At 37.6% G+C, this 5,848-nt stretch overlaps 1 long non-coding RNA gene across 1 annotated transcript; it reads left to right on the forward strand.

Moving 5' to 3' along the window:
• Window positions 1-3,055: 3,055 nt before the first annotated feature.
• Window positions 3,056-5,180, forward strand: LOC111410463. The gene is made up of 3 exons (XR_002705695.1): window positions 3,056-4,317; window positions 4,404-4,496; window positions 4,923-5,180. It is a non-coding gene; the product is annotated as an uncharacterized LOC111410463 (long non-coding RNA).
• Window positions 5,181-5,848: the final 668 nt, after the last annotated feature.

Here is a 5,848-nt window from a genome sequence, read left to right on the forward strand (position 1 = left end):
CCTCCTAACTATGATTTTCTTAAAGTTTTTGGATGTCAATGTTTCCCTTTCACTAGACCATTTAATAATCATAAGTTAGAATTTCGTTCTACTCCTTGTGTATTTCTTGGTTATAGTAGTACACATAAGGGATATAAATGTTTATCCGATTCAGGGAAACTATATATCTCCAGACATGTCACTTTTAATGAATCATACTTTCCTTTTGCTCACAAAGACAGTTCCATCTCGTCAACACATTCATCCACGTCTTCGGTTCTTTGTCCTATACCCATGCATCCACTCCCAGCCTCTCCTATTTTGCATACATCAACATCACATACCACTCCTGATTCCTCTCCCATGACTGACCCTTCTCCTTCCATCCCTCCTTCCCCTCCTTCCCTTTCTCCCCATCCTCTCTTGGTAGAGACTAGTGTTACTTCATTTAATGATCACCCTCAAGCCCAAAGCCTGGCTTGCTGATCTTGCTAATCATGAACCAGTTAATGTTGCTCAGGCCATGAGCAATTCTGTTTGGAAACAAGCTATGCGACACGAATTTGATGCTTTACTTGCTAATAAGACTTGGTCTCTTGTTCCAGCTCCTGCTGATTGTACATTTATTGGTTGTCGTTGGGTGTTTAAGATAAAATGGAATCCTGATGGCACTGTTTCTCGTTACAAGGCCCGCCTTGTTGCAAAAGGTTATCTTCAAACTGCTGGTCTTGATTTTACAGAGACTTTTAGCCCTGTTGTTAAGCTTGTTACTATTCGTCTAGTGCTTGCTATTGCTCTCTCTCGTGGATGGGATATTCGACAACTTGATGTTAATAATGCATTCCTTAATGGAGATCTCAGTGAGACTGTTTTTATGGCGCAACCACCAGGTTATGAGCATACTTCTTCTACTGGTCATCCTATTGTTTGTAAGCTCCACAAAGCTTTGTATGGCCTTAAACAGGCCCCTCGGGCTTGGTTTCATAAACTCCAAGGGTCCTTACTTTCTTTGGGATTTCATGGTTATCGGGCAGATCCGTCTCTCTTTTTTAAGCATCGTGGTTCTTCTTGTGTTTATGTGCTCATCTACATTGATGATATCTTAATAACAGGGAGTGACTCTCATGAGGTTCTTCAACTCATCTCTCATCTTAGTTAGGCCTTCTCACTTAAAGACCTCGGTTTACTTCATTTTTTCCCTGGTATTGAAGCTCGGTACACTTCTTCAGGTGGCCTATTATTGACTCAAGGCAAATATGTCCGTGACTTTCTTACTCGGGCTGGTATGGCCAATGCTCGTCCTTTACCCACACCAATGATCACGAGTGAACGTTTATCTGCTACTGTTGGTGACCCATTTCCAGATCCTTCTTTTTATAGGAGCATTGTCGGTACTCTTCAGTATCTCACTATTACACGGCCTGACATCTCCTTTTCAGTCAACAAAGTATGCCAGTATATGCAATCCCCTCGTGAGCCTCATTGGAAGGCTGTCAAACGAATTTTACGGTATCTACAGGGCACCTAGGATTATGGCCTCCATTTACCTAAGTCTCATTCCCTTTCCCTTATTGGCTTCTCTGATGCGGACTGGGCTACTGACCCTGATGATAGGAAGTCTACTTCTGGATTTTGTGTATTTCTTGGTCACTGTCTTGTCACCTGAAGCTGCAAGAAACAGCACACCATCTCTCATTCAAGTACTGAACCAGAGTATCGTAGTCTTGCTAATGCCACTGCCGAGGTGGTTTGGATTCAGTCCTTGCTTAGTGAACTTAAGCTTCCTTTGCCCAATGTTCCTGTTATGTGGTGTGATAACTTGAGCACTGTTTCGTTAAGTGCCAATCTCGTGTTGCATTCTCGCACTAAACATATCGAATTGGACTTATATTTTGTTCGTGATAAAGTTCTCAATCAGACTCTTCGAGTTCAGCATGTCCCGTCTCTCGATCAAATTGCAGATATCTTCACAAAACCGCTGTCTTTTGCTCATTTTGGAAGGCTTCGTTCCAAGCTATGTGTGGTGTCCTCCACCACACTTAGCTTGCGGGGGCATGATAAAGTTATATGATTAAATTAGTTGTATCTAATACTTATCTCTTTATCTATTCTGTTACAAGAATCTTAGGAATTTGTGGTGAGGGAGGAGTCTGCTTTCCTCTGCTATATATATGTAACACTAACTGTACAGAATAATTATTCGTTCAAGAATATATACAAAGGCTGCTTGTTTCTCCTATTTTCCTTTCTTATATCAGTCTCAGAGACACGTTTCTTCACATCTGTGCTGGAAAAGATGTTCTTTTCCCTGCATTGCTCTACAATATCATCCAGGCCTGCCTCATAAATGGGGAGTTGATTACTGTTCCAAGCATTGATACGAGGAACAAAGATGTCAACACCAGCCAGTTCAATTGAAGGAACCTTGAGTGCTGTCACAGCCTTTGTTGGGCCTCCAATACAGCAAATCTTCACCATTTTCTTTATTGTTTTGGTTTTCTAAAAAGACAATGTTGAAATCTTAGCTAAGCTATACACAATCACATTTATCAGGAGAGGAACACGTTGCAATTATCAAGGAAGAATGGTTGAATACGAAGATCAAAGTAACGATGCTCTTAACGCCAAATTTTACAGTAATTTTTTTTAAAGGGACATAGATGGAACAATAATTTGTTGTAATAGAAAATGGAGGGTAAAATAGAGAGTAAGAAATCACACCAAATTAGGTATAGAGTTTTTTATACCAAATTTGACATAACATTAGAGATGATCTAACAATTCACAAATTTTCATATGAATTTGATCTATCTTAATTTATGAATTTTGAAATAAGTTGATGTTGTGTTTGGCTCCTTGGAAGTTTCCATTTCTCATAACCCATATGACAACCATGGCAAAATAGGAGTCCTGAGATTAACTAAATTACAAATCATAGAGGTCAATTTTTCAATATCTTAATCTTAATCTTAATCTTAATCTTAATCAGCCTATCCAATGGTTCAAAATCGTAGAAACATTCAAATAAAGATTCAATGCCCATAATCAAGCCCACAAGAAAACTAGTTACAACCGGAGAGTCTAGAGTTTAGCGGTCTTCTTTTTCTCCTTCCCTTCATTTCTCACAATATATGAATCCAAGAAAGTCCACAGTCTAACCCTAGACGATAAACTCCCAAATTTTTTCTATCTAAAAATCCCTTTTTATCGGAGCGTCTACAGCTTAACGGACTTTTTATTCTCCTTCCCTTCATTTCTCACAATCAATGAATTCGAGAAAGTTCACAGTTTAACCCTAGCCGAAAATCTCCCAAATTTTCTCTATCTAAAAATCCCTTCTCAACAAAAGCCATTTTCTGAAGGATTCGATGAATCTCAGGAGAGCCGAAGCAGTTACCCCTGAAAAGGGATCGAGATATATTGGAATCTCCAAAAACGCAGAGAATTCGAATCCCAATGTATCAAGTCTAGGTTTAAAGTTGTCTAATTCGCCATTGGTGAAATCTACAAAAGGCACAAAGAAGGCAGTTTGCGAAACCCTAGCCAAAGAACAAGAATCGAGGGCGAAATTTTGTGATCGCAAAGAATAAATCATAGAAAGATGAATCGAATGATTTGGCGGCGGATATGGCTTGTACCAAGTGTAAGAAGACAAATGGGAGATCAAAATAGACAATGTAGTTGATTGCGAGAAGTTAAAAGGAATGTAATGTTAGAGTAGATGAGGAGGAGAGTGAAGTCAATTCCATGAATCAGAATACAGATTTTGCATAAGGATATGAAAGGACGGTGGAGAAAAATGGTGATTTTCTTGAGATTAACGGGGAAAATAAAGATGATTTTAATGGGAATGAGGTGAATTTTGAAATGGGTATGAAAAGGAGGAGGGCTAGATTGTTGGAAGGGGCAAGGAAAAGTCAAAAGTGTGCTGAATCGTGGGGCTCGAAGAGTGATGCATTTGGTTAAGGCCTTTGAGAAGCTTTTGACCATTACAAAATCAAGCGATTTTAAGGAAAAAGAGGAGCAAGAATTGGAGGAAACTAAGAAAGGAATCAAATGGGCATTGTCTGGATTGCAAAAACCTCCCGAGATTCCAGAAATGCAGGTTTCTTCATCTTCATTATGTTCTTCAGATTTTTTCCTCACCACAGAGAGCTTAGGCTTGGATTCACGCCGTACATCTTCTCTAGATGGCAGCCAATGAAGGTGCATTGTACTGTAAGTTAGTTTGTTGATTCTTAAACTAAAAAATTGTGTCCCTATTAGTTAATCTTATTAGATATGTTATGTGACTCAAGTATTGCAAGCAGAACCGGTGGTCGAAGAAGTAGACGGAATGTAAGAATTTGTTTAACCTTTCTTTGCCTTGAGCAATATTACTGGTTAAGTCTAGACAATCTGAATTACATTTTTCAATTTAATAGAGTATGGATTCATCTGGGACTTTTGCTAGAAGATAATGGAAGAGAAGGAAGCCTAAAGCAACCTCCCTAAAGCCCTTCAAGCTTAGAACTGAGGTTGCACTACCGCGTTGTGGTTTATTTTGTTTACTTGTCATCAGTCAGTGCTAATTTTCATTTCGTGTACAAATGTGATTCTTGAGGAATTTATGTAGCCATGAAATTTGCAAATGATCCAGTGACCAAATTCATATTTATCATTTCTCTTTATTCTAACTTTTATGAGAAAATTCATAACATCAGCTTGTATATCATGCATTATTGCTCATATCAATTTGCAGTTTTGTTTCAAACTAGTTGCTTACGTTGGTAATGATATCATCATTCTTTTACGCAATCAGGATTACTTTATTAGATTAATTCCTAGTTTCCATGCTTGTTGTAATCAGGATAACTTCATTTTATTAATTTCTTGTTTTGACACTTCATTATTTGCTTATCTCTTCCGAAATAATACAAATTTGGCGATCGGTACAATTGCAGGAAAGAGGAAAATGCAAAGAGGTAGAATTTATGAAGAAGGTACAACAAATGATGGAGGAAGAGGAGAGGCTTAGAATACCAATAGCTCTTGGTCTTCCATGAACAATTGACGAACCAGACGTAATTCAGTAGTACTATGGGAAAGTTTTTAGTCTAACATAAACTCTTTTAAATTACTGATCATGACAACACACTTTTCCTTTTGTAATTCTGTTTTGAATTTTTGAAATTTGTCTAGCTCCTGATTTTTTTTGATCACCCAGGTTTTATTGCAATTTTTCCGGATAAGTGTTTTTTGAATACTGAAAGTGAACGTATAAGAACTGAAAAATGTGGACCTGATTGAAATTTAATGACTAGAAATAGTTGAATTAATTTGTTTCCCATTTTGCCCAAATAGTTGAAATTTAATGACTAGAAATAGAATCATTATGGAAGTTAATCGGTAGGTACAATCGAGAAAAGTCCACTAAATCCTTCTGCTATAAAAGATTTAGGTACGGGTAAGTAGATTCTTAGCTCAGTTTAATATAGGTTGCAGGAAGAATAAGAAACTTAGTTTACCCGTGTTTGTCCTACAAGTTAGCAAGATAAAGGAAGCAGCAAAAAAAGTGCTTAATACATTTGAAGTGGATTGATTGATGTATACGATGCTATGTTTGACTTGAGGATTGATATAGTTTAAGCAGTTTTGCATAGTTACTTGATTTATATCTAATACAGGCAGGGGCGGATCCAGACCGTTCGAACTGTAGGGGTCAAAATTTTTTTTTTTTCGAACAACGTATCATGAATAAAAAGGAAAAATCGGTTGTTTGCTGTTCATGTTCGATATTTGCACTTTGGAAAGAAATAGGTGGATCATATGATATATCTATGGACTAAATAATGGATATGGACCATGTGATATGGATATAGATTTAGGA

This window comes from Olea europaea, chromosome 15, assembly GCF_002742605.1.
Source record: "Olea europaea var. sylvestris chromosome 15, O_europaea_v1, whole genome shotgun sequence".
NCBI classification, from domain to species: Eukaryota; Viridiplantae; Streptophyta; class Magnoliopsida; order Lamiales; family Oleaceae; genus Olea; species Olea europaea.